The sequence below is a fragment of the Neoarius graeffei genome, chromosome 25, assembly GCF_027579695.1.
Source record: "Neoarius graeffei isolate fNeoGra1 chromosome 25, fNeoGra1.pri, whole genome shotgun sequence".
Taxonomy (NCBI): Eukaryota; Metazoa; Chordata; class Actinopteri; order Siluriformes; family Ariidae; genus Neoarius; species Neoarius graeffei.
In genome coordinates this window covers 10,913,416-10,927,786 of record NC_083593.1, presented here as the reverse complement: position 1 = coordinate 10,927,786, position 14,371 = coordinate 10,913,416, and the positions used below count along the sequence as shown (strand labels likewise).

General features: G+C 43.0%; 1 protein-coding gene across 3 annotated transcripts in view; it reads left to right on the top strand.

Annotated features, from left to right (window-relative positions):
- The first annotated feature begins 215 nt into the window (after positions 1 to 215).
- The window catches only part of zmiz2 (zinc finger, MIZ-type containing 2), a 50,677-nt gene continuing 36,521 nt past the window's right edge, over positions 216 to 14,371 (top strand). Inside the window, exon 1 of one of the 3 annotated variants that reach the window (XM_060909207.1) lies at positions 216 to 294. The gene's annotated coding sequence lies outside the window, so the exon portion shown is untranslated. Of the gene's footprint in view, positions 295 to 333; positions 900 to 14,371 lie in introns of those variants that run through there. The other 2 variants (XM_060909209.1, XM_060909206.1) reach the window with 2 other exon arrangements.

Here is a 14,371-nt window from a genome sequence, read left to right as displayed (position 1 = left end):
AGGCGGGCTACATTCAAAACCACATACTAGTGTAATAAATAGTGCACTTAAGCTGAGGTAAGAACACGTGCATAACTGCTTACTAAATGGTAAGAGTGGCGCGTGAGTTTGACAGACTCTTTAGTGAGTTTGCGCGCGGTTTAGGACGGAACCTATCTGTGTCATTGAGCGATAGTCAAGCTGGTCGATTGTCACTCGTTCGATGTGCTGATCTGTTAATCTGGCCTGAAGAGTAGCGGAGGGGGAAGTTCAGTTCAGCCCGGGGAGGGCGGCGATGAGGAGGATGATGAGGGGGTGAGTGACAAAAAAAAAAAAAAACTGCTTCTCTTTTCTTCTGACATACACAGACAGAGAGAGAGAGAGACTCTCACTCCATCCCCATGAGCTCATGAATAAATTATAGCGGCTCATTGTGCAATAGAGAGAGGAATGCGGTTGAGCCTGGCAAAATACGGCCGAGTGGGTAACATTACGGATTACACACACACACAGCGCTCCGAGTGTTCGCCTGGTTATGCTGCGGTCTCACCGCCGGACTCCGGGGAGCTCCTCCACCGCCAGAGACACGCACAGAGCCCGGGAGCTTCACTGGTAGCCCCGGCTCTTAGCTCTTAGGCTCCTCGTAGATGGATTACAGTCAGAACTAGGACGACTAGCCGCGGTGTCACGTCTTAACTCCAAGTTCAGTCAATCCCTTTAAAAAGGATTTTTATTTCTATAATAATAATTAATAATAATAATAATATTATTATTATTAGTAGTAGTAGTAGTAATAATACAGTTATTAAATCCAGCTCCTTGTAGCAAGCAGAGGAGTAGTTAGTTTTGTTTCAGTGTCTTTCCGAGTCCTACACGGTTCACCAAGCCGAGCAACCACGGGCAGCTGGAGGAGTCTCAAGGTAAGAGCTACACGGCTAATTAGCTAGCAAAGCTAACCAATACTGCTACTTAAAAAAATATATCTATCTATATATATATATATATATATATATAAACGTAAATAATTTCTAAATATTAACCACGGTTTCTTTGCCCACCCGACTCCACTATGTCCCTTTAAAAATGCTTTTAAGGTATTTTTTAAATTCATGCTAACAGCTGGTGAGCTAGCTGAGCCATGCTAACGCATTAGCATTACTACTAGGTATGAGGACTCGGGTTAGCGAGCTGCTCTGCCAACTCGAATTAGCTCCTCAAGCTAAGGTGCTGCTTTACACGAACGAATTCGACCCATGTTTCTGGTTTAAAGCCAAGCGAAATTGGTGTGAGAAATGATTCGACGTGCATGTGGAATTTATTTTGGGGTTATCATGATATTAGAAGTGCAGTAGGAAGGTAAGTGGAACAGAGGTGCACCATGGATGGTGTTTTTAATTCCATTCTGGAGCTCACATTAGTCTGAACTGAGATGTCAGATTTGGTCCGTAGTTTCACAGTTTGTCTTCAGGATCACCCAGACGTTATGGCTGAGGTGAAGTAAGAGATGTCGTTTTGTGTGTCTTTGCTGTCACATTTTCATTCAAAACACTTAGATTTTTGACTAAGAAGTTGGTGATGGTGTGATTGGGACCTTGAGAATGACAGGTCCTTCAAACAAAGCCTTAATTTGTTGCACCACAGTCTTGGAGAAACGTTGTTTCGTTCCTATATACAGGAACGACAATAAAACCCCACAAACTTGACTTGTGCCCCGTTCACACTCGCACTGAATACCGTTTATTTTCTATAAAACTGTTATGGTGATTTTGGGGGTGGCACGGTGGTGTAGTGGTTAGCGCTGTCGCCTCACAGCAAGAAGGTCCGGGTTCGAGCCCCGTGGCCGGCGAGGGCCTTTCTGTGCGGAGTTTGCATGTTCTCCCCGTGTCCGCGTGGGTTTCCTCCGGGTGCTCCGGTTTCCCCCACAGTCCAAAGACATGCAGGTTAGGTTAACTGGTGACTCTAAATTGACCGTAGGTGTGAATGTGAGTGTGAATGGTTGTCTGTGTCTATGTGTCAGCCCTGTGATGACCTGGCGACTTGTCCAGGGTGTACCCCGCCTTTAGATAATGAGATGAGATGGTGATTTTGAATTTGAGAATGGGAGTAAAACGGTGAAGTTGAAACCTTAATCTGTCCCCTAACGATGTCTTTAGTAACATTTAAGGATAATATTTTGCCACGGTTCCATTGGGAACTGGAACCATTGGATTAACGCTTTTGTCCAGTGAGTAGTGGGACACGAACTCGCAACCTTCTGATCAGTATCCAAAGCCTTCCTGGCAGAGCCAGCACTGCTCTTACTGTTTTTGACCTAACGTCAGCTGTAGTGCAGCTTCTTACTGTCTTTACACTCGACTCATGCGGCAAGTTTGCCTTATGGAGATGTGATGAAATACCAGTGTAATTTTATCTCTCCTGCCTCACCTTACTTCACGTTTAAGAATTTCCCAGACAGCTAGATAAGTAGAAGTCATTTGAGCTGATTTTAAGGGGTCTGGAAATAAGGATGCAAGGACCTTTCTCAGTCAGGTGTTTTGGGGTTTTTTTTGGCAGGAAGTACCAATGTGAAATGATAGAGCTGTATATTTCTGCACATGTGCTCATTTGGCAGGCGATTTTTTTATTTCATCCAAAGCAATTTGCAGTGCTGATGAAGGCTTGGTGATGTTCACGAGAAAGTAAATTTGACACATTTCCCGATCTGATTATGGATATTTTATGCCGTCAGCATGTTACATTGTTTCATGTGATGGATCTTGTACGTAAATGCAAGACAGCGTCAAATGTGCAATAGCGTTATGTTTTGTGCATATATATATATTAGTGCTGTCAAAGTTAGCGCGATAATGACGCGTTAACGCGATCTCAATTTAACGCGATTAAAAAAAATAGTGCCGTTAACGCAAATTCTAATTTGGCCCTGCGAGTCACCCGTAGTTCCTGTTGAGGCTTGTCGCACGCTGCTTCAATAAGAGTACGTGTGAGTGATGGAGAAAGGCATAGACATATAAACATCCTCGCCGCCATATTGGATGGGGCAAAGTGGAGATTCTTCAACCGTCTAATAAAGATGCCTCATTCATGTGCTGCGTTTAACTGTACCAACAGGTTTACCGTCCAAACGAGATCACATGGGATTACCTTTCCCAGGTGAGACTGGAAAAATACTTTTCAATACTGTTCCTTCAGTCTTCAGTTTCCCAGCTCATCTCCACCGGGGAGGTGTAGAGTTATAAGCAGTGAGAATTAGAGAATACAGTGCCACACTATGATGAACGTTTTTGAACGTATGATGAATGTTTTTATTTTTGTTATCTGTTTTTTTCTTCTTTTTTTTTGTTTTTAAAGATTTTTTTGGGCTTTTTTCACCTTTATTGGATAGAACAGTGTAGAGACAGGAAATGAGCGGGGGAGAGAGAGAGAGAGACGGGGAGGGATCAGGAAATGACCTCGGGTCGGAATCGAACCCGGGTCCCCGGATTTATAGTATGGCGCCTTATCCACCTGAGCCATGACACCCCTTGTTTTTTTCTTCTTTTATGGCAAATACTTCTCTTCAAAAGAAACTAATGAAGAGTAAAGTAAAACATTTTTTTATTTTCACAGTGATATGCACTTTATTTTTCATCCGTTGGTTTTCTCATCTAATATGGAAGTTATGGATGTCAGTGGCTGTGACAAGACGTGTTATGCTCTGCAATAAAAAAAAAACATTGGTACAAAGCAAGCCCATTCACTTTTTTATGCTGATAAGAGAATTACATGGTTTTTCATGTGACAAAAATGTGCGATTAAATTGCGATTAATCGCGAGTTAACTATGACAGTCGCGACATTAATCGTGATTAAATATTTTAATCGCTTGACAGCATTTTTATATATATATATATATATATATATATATATATATATATATATATAATATAAAGCTTGTTGAGAGTCGGCTCAGTTACCGCAACGCTGTTAATTGCTACAGAGCGAGCCGATAGAACTGTTGGCTCGCAAAGGGAAATTTGTGATTTGGCTACAGAAACGGCGAGCTTCAGATACACTCGGTCTGAGCTATGTGTGAACGTCGACATTACAGTTCCTTTACGCTGGAGCGCTCCAGCCATGTGCTTTACATGATGGCGTTGTGCTTTAAAAAGCCAGATATGATATTGTGCAATGTTCAGATGCTTAATTTGCTTCTTCCTGCACATGGTTGTCTGCTTTCTGTGAACGCACACTGTTGCCCAGGTCAGAAAAGATGGTGATGTTACAGATGGGGACAGATGGTGAGGTTCTTTTGATGAGCCAGGATCCATGATACAGTCTTTGTGTTTGAGGGTCAAAGAACAGGTAGGGTACAGATGCCTTTTCCAAGGGTCAAGTCATGGCCACCTGGCTCCTTTTTAATCAGACGGCTTTAACGTTTCATTTAACACGCCCTGACTCTTTGTAGCACCGCAATACGACAAACGTGTTTGAAAATAAACGCCAGCGACACACGTTTATCTTATGCCTTGGTGTAATAGCAGAACTTATAGGTGCAATAGTTAATATTTTTTCTTTACTTGTATAAATAAGTGTATTAAGTCAGTGAGAGAGTCCGTTTGGAACACCGATTTCTGGCCTTGAAGGCTTTTTTGCGTTTGGCCTGTAGTGTGACCGCTTCCAGCGTAGATCCTGGGGGCGGAGCTTCACAAACATGGTCGGGAATCATTCAAATGTCGAACGCACCAAAACTTTAGACCTAGTCTTCGATAATAAAATAAAGACTAATATTAGCTAATGCACCTTTAAAATTTAAGTGATACGTGACGTTACTTGCGCTAATGATGAGCGTTTTATTATTTTATTATTTTCTAATGTAGTAAAGGGTCATGACTTTTGACAAACTTTTTCCACTATGCCACAAAGTTGCGCAAAGAAAGAAAAATTGTTTGTGTGTGTGTGTGTATATGTATGGCATAATGTTATAGAAATTCCTGGGTCTTATTATCTAAAATAGTCAGTCTGTAGTGTAAATGACTTTTCTTCAACATCCCATCTGCTTCCCCTCGTCTAAAACGGTTCTGGTAATAAACTCCCTGGCACACTTTCTCCCTTTAGATGAGGTTTCAGTCAGTAATCCTATAATTACAACCCCTCCCCCCCCCTTTTTTTTTTTTTGCAATGCAAATTGCACAGAAATATTTGGTTGCATGCTCACACCGGGCACTTTATTAGGAACACATTTACATTTGTACATTCATATAACTATCCAGTCAGGTGGTTTAGGTGAGTCTGTGCCCACTGTCGCTTCAGGTTGCTGTTCTTGGCTGACAGGAGTGAAATCCCAGGCGATCTTCTGCTGTTGTAGCCCATCCGCTTCAGTGTTGCGCGTCTTGAGATGCTTTTCTGTTCGCCGCTGTTGTAAAGAGTGGTGTTTACCTGCGCAACTGCTGCTCACTGCATTTTTTTTTTTTTTTTTTTGGGAGCCCCATTCTGGGTAAATTCAAGCAACTGTTACACATGAAAATCTAGGAAATCATCCCGAAAGTATTCAGGCTGCCTCATTTAGGCCATATTCAAAGCTTCGGACTTCCCCCGTGTGACTTCAAGATTAACTGAAGAATTAAATGCTGGTTTGCTGTGACCTCATTGGCTGACCCTGAGTGAGCGAGCAGGTGTACAGGTGTTCCTAAAAACCGTGTACTTTTATTTCGAACATGCCTCGCAGTGGCAGGTAACGTTTCCATGAAGCACTCCTTGTCGTAAAGGCTTAGTAAATTATTAAGTGCACGGCTTCTGGCTTTAAGTAGACCTTCGGCGTTCTGAAAACGAACGCTGTACCTTTACACTCAGATCACTCATGCGAGGAGGAGTCATCCATGCTGCTTTTAGATGTCCTAGCGAGCTTTCTTTTTAGGACTTGATGATATTAGTCAGAGCTTCCCACTCATTTCCGTTTGTCTCTTTGCTCCTGACGTAATGATGTGGGTCATTAACAAACTGCTTATTTTGAGATGTTTTGATTCATGCTTCCATAAGGGCCTTTTTTTTTTTTTTTAAGCGTCTCTGTTCACCACTTTATTACACACACACACACACACACACACACACACACACACACACACACAGAGCGGAGAGGAAAAGCTTTATAATCTCTTAATCATATCTTAATTGAGTCCACTACCTTCTTTTCGAACATATTAAAAAGCAATTAACATGTCCTGGGGAGGAGTCAGGTTTAAAAGAGTGCCAGTACACCCTTAAATTTATCTTTTCTTTTTTCTTTAACCTTGGACTGTGAAAACATACTGAGCTTGGAATGTGAAGACAGCATTTTTTTTTCCTTTTTCTATTTGGGATATGTCAACAGGCGCTCCAGAGGCAAAACAAAAGAGCAAGCAGGTAATTTAATTTAGATCTTGCTCTCAGAGACAGTGGGTGATTTAGGAGGATTGGCGCCCTCACACCTCGAGGTTGACATACTTGTTGAATAAATGATTTAATTGGTATTTTACGGTGCGCTCGTGAACAATAGGGGGTCTGATTTGTTACGCGTTAACCTTCATGATTAACATGTGAGGTCCAAGATTGTGTGTGTTTTTGAATTTGAGCTTCTTTCCTCGACTTGCCAAGTTGGTGGGTTCCTCTACCTGATCGTGATGGTGGTGCAGCAGGGCTTTTGTCCACTTTCCTCTCAAACAAACCAGCTTCCAAAGCTTCACCTCTCATGTGAATACCACCATCATTTTTTTTTTTTTAAATCGTCCTGAGAAGAGGTAGGTCTTCCATCTTCACTTGAGCTCGGCTGTTCAGACAGTCCGGGGAAATTTATTCCACCAGCTAGAGACCAAAACAGAGAACGCCTTGATGCAAACGTGACCTCATGGTGCTTTCATGAAGCCCGATCATTAACCGAGTGCGTTTAAGTTTTTGACGCGCTGACCCTGATTCTTTTTTCAGCTGTTTGCCTCATAGTTGTGGCTCAGGATTACAGACTTTCAAAGCCCCATAATACATGACGCAATGAGTAAAGCACTCGCAGAGGAAATGACCTTGACTGGGAATTTAGATTCATTCTGAATAATCAGCAGTTACTACGAACGTGCTGTGAGGATTCTCTGAAAGAGCCACACCTCTGCATTCATAAGTATCTATAAATATTAGTTTTAGCTTGTTTTAGCTTTGTCAGCACGTTGGTTGACACTGAACATTTCTATATTGCTCGCTATCTCAGTCCTTGTTCTCCATTCTCTTGTCTGCCGTCGCGCCGCACTGGATTTTTACAATCGCGCACTGAGCCGTGCCAACCGTGTTGAAATAATCAGCCCGCGCTTTCTGCTCGGATCGACTCATTGTGGTTGCGCTGAAGAATCACTCAGAGGCTCGCATTATGTCAGGTTTCGCTCTTCAGCTCTGGTTTGCGGTCGTCGTACTTAATAGAGCGGGCTCGAGTTTCCGAGGAATGCCCCTCTCGTTAACACACAGACGGGCCGCCCTGACACGGGACCCCCTACTCGTGCTTTTAAACAGGTTTAATCAGATCATAGAACAGCAGCTCACAGGGGCTTGTCCACCATGAAACATTTCAGATGTTGAAAATCAATCTGGTCAGTAATGGAGACCAGAACGAGACGCAACTCTTTCGTCTTAGCTGAATATTATATACTGTAAGATATTCTCCTGGTTCTGTTCCGTATCTGATCTTGGTTAAAAATGACTAAGCCTTAATGCCTGTCTGGACAGTCATCGCTTACAAACAGACACTCATTCGGATGTTTGGTTCTGCGTTGAGTAATGTACTGCGGCGCACTAGGTTAGATTAAAATTAACACCGTAGGTTGCAGCTTGCAAGCAAAGCCTTAAATCCTGAAATAGATCTATTTCAAAACAGCATCGTTACCTAACTAAGATCCTGCAGATAATAAAGTTTGAGCAATACAGTACTAACACAAAGCCGATGTCCTACACACAGCATTGCATACCAGGCCTCGACATTAGCACTTGCCCGATGGCCCGGCGGTGTTTTTTACGTCTTTCGGGCCACTAAATTTGGCCAAACAGTGGCCCGGGCGGGCCAGTACGTTTTCGATACAAATTAACAAATTTTATTACTCATATTTTACCCAGAATTGTGAAGAAATTGTTCGGAAAATGCACCTTTTCGATACGAGGTCCGCCACCTTTGTTTTTGTCATCCTCCGCTCCGTGGCAGGAGTGTGCCGTCTTCGTGCATCTTCGGAGATGTTCGGCTTCATTTTGAACTCGGCAGCCAATCAGAGCGCGCGACGTCGCGCTCGGTTTACAACTCGCCAAATCGTAAAACAGCATTTCACCACACGCGCTTTAGCTTCAGATGGTGTAAAATCGTTCAGACTTTGTATATTATATCAAAATTTCAGGATACACTGCCAAGAAATATGGCTACACATGTATCACCTTTTAGTGATTCAAGAATGAAGTATAAATGTTGCTTGCTATGACTGAAATAGAAGAACAGATAAAATAATGTGGTAAATTAGATCTGATCCCATATATTATATTATTCAAATATCCAAAGATGATAAAATCTATCAAAATAGCCAAACTAGGTTTACATTAGTTCATTACAACAAAAATAATAACTATTCTGACCCTCTCTGGTACAACCAGACCATGCTAAACCCAGTATACCCTCAGTCGCTAGGGTGTCTGCTGTTGCCATGGCACTGGTTTATGCAAATGAGCTGAATTTGCAAAAACTTACTACTAGTTCCTCCAAGGACATATCCTGAAAATTTGGTGTTTATATCTTGTCTTATTAAAAAAAAAAAAGCCCAAACATTTCACCCCTTTTTGACTCACCTGAGCATACCTGTTAATTAGCTAATTAACAGGTAATTAGGGTTATAAATCGCCCCCGAGCAGGTAAGGCTTTGCAAAAATCTCACTAGATTATTCCCCAAAATCCACCCTTTCAGGAAATGTATGGTTTGTCAGTGATTCTCATGATATTTTATTAATTAAGAAATAAAACTTCTTCATGGGCAATAAAAACGCCCATTTAAATCCAGCTTGATAAGGGTTAGTACCGTATGCCACCCTCCCCTTTCATCCAGACTTGGGACTGGCCTGTGTGTGTCTTGTGGCTATTATATAAAGGTGTATTTAAAAAGTTAATTGTACCTCTATTTCTATAAGAATATCTACAGTGGTGAGAATTCAATATCTACAATGTTGAGAATATATGAGCCAAAGCTGAAACCATGACAAAAAAAGAAAATATGTCTCCATCACACAGGGTGGGTTACAGGCAAAGCTTATTCTATAAACAAGTTAGTTGCATGGTGAGGCAAAACTTAGCTTATTCTAAAACTTATACAAACAATTGTTAATGTAAAACAGTAACCAACAGCATGTGTTAAACGAACAGAGAACAAGAACAAAGGAAAATTTTAAATGTAACTAAGAAATTGATAGAACAAGAAATGCAAACAATAAAATATCAATGTGAACAAACAATCAAGATATAATAATGTTAGCAAAATATGAATAATCTTATTTTCATTAATTTCACCTTAAAATGCACCAGAATGCACGAATATGAATTGAAAAATCAAAATTTTCCAGGGGAGGGCCCCCGGACCCCTCTCTTTGTGCAAGCACCTGTGGTGCTTGCAGCGGCTGCCTGCGGCAGCTGTGGTTTGCGTACCACGCGCATTCGGGCCACCACATTTTCCATTTGGGCCAGTAACTTTTCAATTCCACTGGCCCAATGGGCCACCAGTGGTAAATGCTTAATGTCTAGGCCTGCATACAGTGTTAAATATTTTTAAGTGCATGTGGTTGTGAACCAAATACCCATGGTGATCTGGTACAGTGCAAAATCACACACCATGCAAATAGGGCTCTGTTATCAAGTATGGGTGTTAAGGCCAATTTATGCTGACAACCCAGTCCTCGCAGATAGCGTCGCAGACAGTGTCTGCGTAGCCCCCCCCACCTTCGCAGACGCTCTGTGCGCACCTCCCAAAAATTGTGACCACCGCAGAAGCCTCGCAGACAGCGTCGCAGACGAGGGCTCTGATTGGTCCACTCTACATCCGCTGTACACGCAATTCCGCTTCCCTACTTTCCCGGTTTGGTTTGTTTTCACGACCGCCATTTTTAAAAACACGAGCGAAGATGGAGCAGCACGAAGAGCGGTTGATCGAGGAAGTGAGGAAGTACGGACATCTATACGACTCCAGTTCTAGTCATTATAAGTAACCGGAGGATAAACACTCCACTAACCACACCCACCAACTACTCCTAGCGACTTCGCGCCCCCTTGCGTTGTGCCGGTGAATAACATCGCGCACGCCTATTACTCCCTGCTCAACAATAAATGACAGCTGTCTGCGAAAAGCTATCTGCGAAAGCCTTGTCGCAAGAGCATGCAGAGGCCTTTAGGGTTTGCTATTTAGCGTACGGCTTGTTTTTTAGCCACATTGTGTATTGTGCTTGATCATAAGACGGTCACATGACCATAATACGTAGCTATGCTAGGAACTTTATAACTGACCGTGGAAGCAGGACTACAATTCTCTGACAAGTCCTTTTAAACCGTACTAAATATTTTATTGTGCCGAGGTTTAAACTCGCCCGATTACTTGGTTTCGGTAGATAGAAAAGCCTTCCCGGAGCGTCCTTTATTTGAAGAAAAAGCATGCTTCTTTTCGGATATGACCGAATCTTTCCTGAAGGATATTTCTGACATTGACGTTTCTGTAAAATCTTGTCAGCATTTTGTCCTTGTAAGATAAAAGGGAGCGTGTTGTACGTTTACTGTAAACCCATGACACCGTAACAACCCTATCATCAAGCCTGGTTAGCTTAAACCCTGTCAGCAATCACATGTCCGTTATTAGCATAAGCCCAGGATGTTCATCGAGCGCTAATCCTTCTCGGCACAGTCCCTAGCATCAGAGAGCAGATCATACACACAGGTGTTTCTCAGACCGCAACACAAGTGTTAACAGAAGGTTGACAGTAAGACTGAACAGCCTGGAGATCATCAGATAGCTCTGCCTGTGTAATCTGTCTGTGCCCTGCCTGCCGCTTCCCCTCCCTCCACTCTTGCATTGCATATTCAGACAGATGGAGAAAGAGATGGCTGACCTCCTATTGACTGGCTTAGCACACAGTAAAGATCTTTAGTAGCTGACTGCTTCATTACCCCCCTCTGCACACATCTCCCTGATCAAAAGCAGAGGCCAGGGGTCATCATCTTGGATAATAAATGGAGAATCGTGGCCAAGCAGCACCGCCGCATGGAAGAAGGTTTTGTTTTGTTTTTTTTTAAATCCCCCCCCCTTCGTTTAAGAAAAGACGGCACGTTCTGCACAGTCTCTCGTGAAACCATTAAGCCAGAATTTAGGCTGCCATTCTTTTGTTAGTTAAGCCACAGACAGCGGGTTTGCCAAAGTGTCGAGACACGCTCAAGCTGCCTTGTGGCCATCTCAGCATGATTAGCATTCCGAACTGTGGCCTGGCTCGCTAACGAATTCTCCTGTGCCCAGAGTAACCTGGAGAACCCAGACTCGACTGTACGTGCCCAACACTGCATCACAAACAGGCAAGATGTAGACCAAGACTCTTGTGCTATCTTGTCTTATAAATCTCAGTCTCCCGGCAAATGATGTCGCCGTCCTTAATGTCGAACACGTGTCCGTGTTAGATCTTTTTGTCATGGAGGCGTAATGGCTGTTAAAACGACTAAAGACTACGCTCTTGGGATTGGGGGAAGGGTTGGTCTGCGCAGTGCGGGGGGGGCAGGTAACTCTCCCTTTTCGGAACAGCTGCCGTTTGCTGTGCAAACTGATGTTCCTTCACTCCCCCTGGTGTGTTTAGCTGCACAGGAACAGCTTTGATCTCTATAGGACACAAGGCTTTTTTGGACCACTTGCTCAAATTGCTCCTGTAGGCACCATGGCCTGGGGACTGTTGATTCTGCTGAAAGATGAGACACTTTGTCTTGGATATAAATGTGCAACGGTCACCGAGGTCAGCCCTGAGTTCCTTTCTACCAGCTGCTGGGAATCTTGAGAATGTGAGTGAAGAGGGTGTTCACATGAATGACTAGCTGCTAATGGATTCTTCTCCTTTACAGAATATGCGCGTGTGTGTGTGTGTAATAATACTAATTTATTCTTAAGAGCAGTCGACGCTCTGAAGTGGTGTAGTGAGATGTTTGAACCACAGACTAATAATAGTTAAGAAGAAGCTGCTGAGAGCTTGTTTCTTGGTGGTCTTCACAACCTTCTGATTCCATAGTCCAGAGGCTTAACCACTGTTTCTTGTGATACTGTATTGGTACATGGGCTCTTAAGAAAATCCGCAGACACTGCGATGGTTCAAGTACTTTGCCTCAGCACCCTGAAGGCAGGTTTATGCTCTCAAAGCCTTCAGAATATTGGAAAACTCATTTCAAGTGGGGCAGCAAAGCGGTCGGGAAGCATAAACTTCTGAACATGAACAGCATCTGACTTAACGGGTGGAAATTAGCGGGAACTTTTGTTGACCTGTTGCTGTGACGCTTGTCCAAGTCGCATTGCTGTGAAGAATTGTCACCGTAAGTTATTAGTTCAGCTACATTTCCCACAAGCAAGGTGATGGTATTTATTTTTTTATTTATCTATGAAAGCACAACCCATCACACTTTTTGTCCCTTTAAAGGAGATACGCAGAACCTTTTATTTTTAAATACATTTCTGAGTGGATAGTATCCCCATCCTTGACTCTTGTATGCTGCATAAATGGGAATTTAAAAAAATATATTTTCGAGAGTTAAAATCAACCATGAAGTTGGCGTTCGAGCTGCCCCGCTGAGCCAGCCAGCCCTGAGTGCGTGACGTCACAGCGGTAACCGGTTTTAAGGCCGAGGCCTTTGACAGCTATAGACCAAAGTTGTATAAATAAAACTTTATGGTGAAAGGAAGAAATACCGTTACCGACTTGCTCAACTAAAGCTGGGCATACACTGTGCGATTATTATTATTATTTTTTCAATCGTGGTATTCAGCTGCTGCTCACACTGTACGAGTGAATCGCAGGGGTAAACAGCATGCAGCTTACGATTCCTGTTCTCACGCTATACGATCCGATGCTCGGATGCGATGCTCAGGATTTCAAACAGGTTTGATTTTCATCCGATCGATCGGGAGGAGGTCGCGAGGTGTTAATCGCTTGTCGTTACCCCATGTATACTACACGATCCGAGACGCACGATTGAGCCAAAACTCGGCCCGATCTCCAAAATAGTCGCACGAGTGAAAATCGTGTCAAAATCGGGCTAAAAATCGCACAGTGTATGCCCAGCTTAAGACCGATTTGACTTCACTGATTGTGGGTTGACTCTCATTAAAACAGGATAGGTGTTATAACTTACGCAACAGACATGTACATGCATGCATTTGCACTGATAAAACGTAAAAGGCTAATTAAATAATCAGATGAACTGAGACAATCACACTCTGAAGCAAATTAAATAATCTTTTGTACCGGTAACTTAAATACACAATACAAGTTACATGTATTAATCTAAATGCAGGTAAACAACGAGTGTTGCTGTTTTTGTTGTTTTGTATCCAAATGAGAGTCACATCTTACCTGTCGGTGTTCTCGCTTCTTGAAGGCCGATCTTGTGGCCGATTGTTTTGAAACAATCTGACTTTCAGTTCTTCGTTTATTTGCTTCTTCCACGTAAGGGCGAGATATTGCTACTGAGGCAAGCATATCCAGCGGAGAAATCAGATGGCTGGTCCACTCGTTCTCCGTTTTCTCCATACTGAGTACTCCGCCATTATTGCTCAGCTCAGGCAATTACTAAAACCCAAGACGGGACATCACTGGTTTTAGCAACAACCGCGGGGAGGTCACTGCCCGAGCGATAATATGCCCCGTTCCATCGTGGGTTTTAGCAACAACTCCAGGAGAACTGGTGCAATTGAACTTACTTTCCTTTTCTTATAGTTTTATTTTCTTTTAATTGTTGGTACTGCACCCTCTTTCAATAGCCAACGCTCCTCAACAGATCAGAGGTTTCGTACGAGTCTTCAGTAAAATGTGCAGAGCAGAGGAGAGACCACTTCGTAGGCGCCCAACGTGCCTGTGAACTTCTCGCAAAACCCATCCAAATCTTTGCAGTTTGAACATTCTTGGGCCATGAATGCAACTTAAGTCCACCTTCTATCGTGTTGCTGCACTGGCCAGCAACACATATGTGGCATGGCGATAAATTAGCTCAAAACGGAGGATCGGCGTTGCAGTCGGCTCTGTGTTTTAGTATAGTGGAAATGGCGATGAGACCAATAGACTTCCCGCTGTGACGTCACAGATGTCAAGGCCATTCACTCAGACCGCTGCCTATATAAATCACTTTAATCGTAAAAATGTTCGTA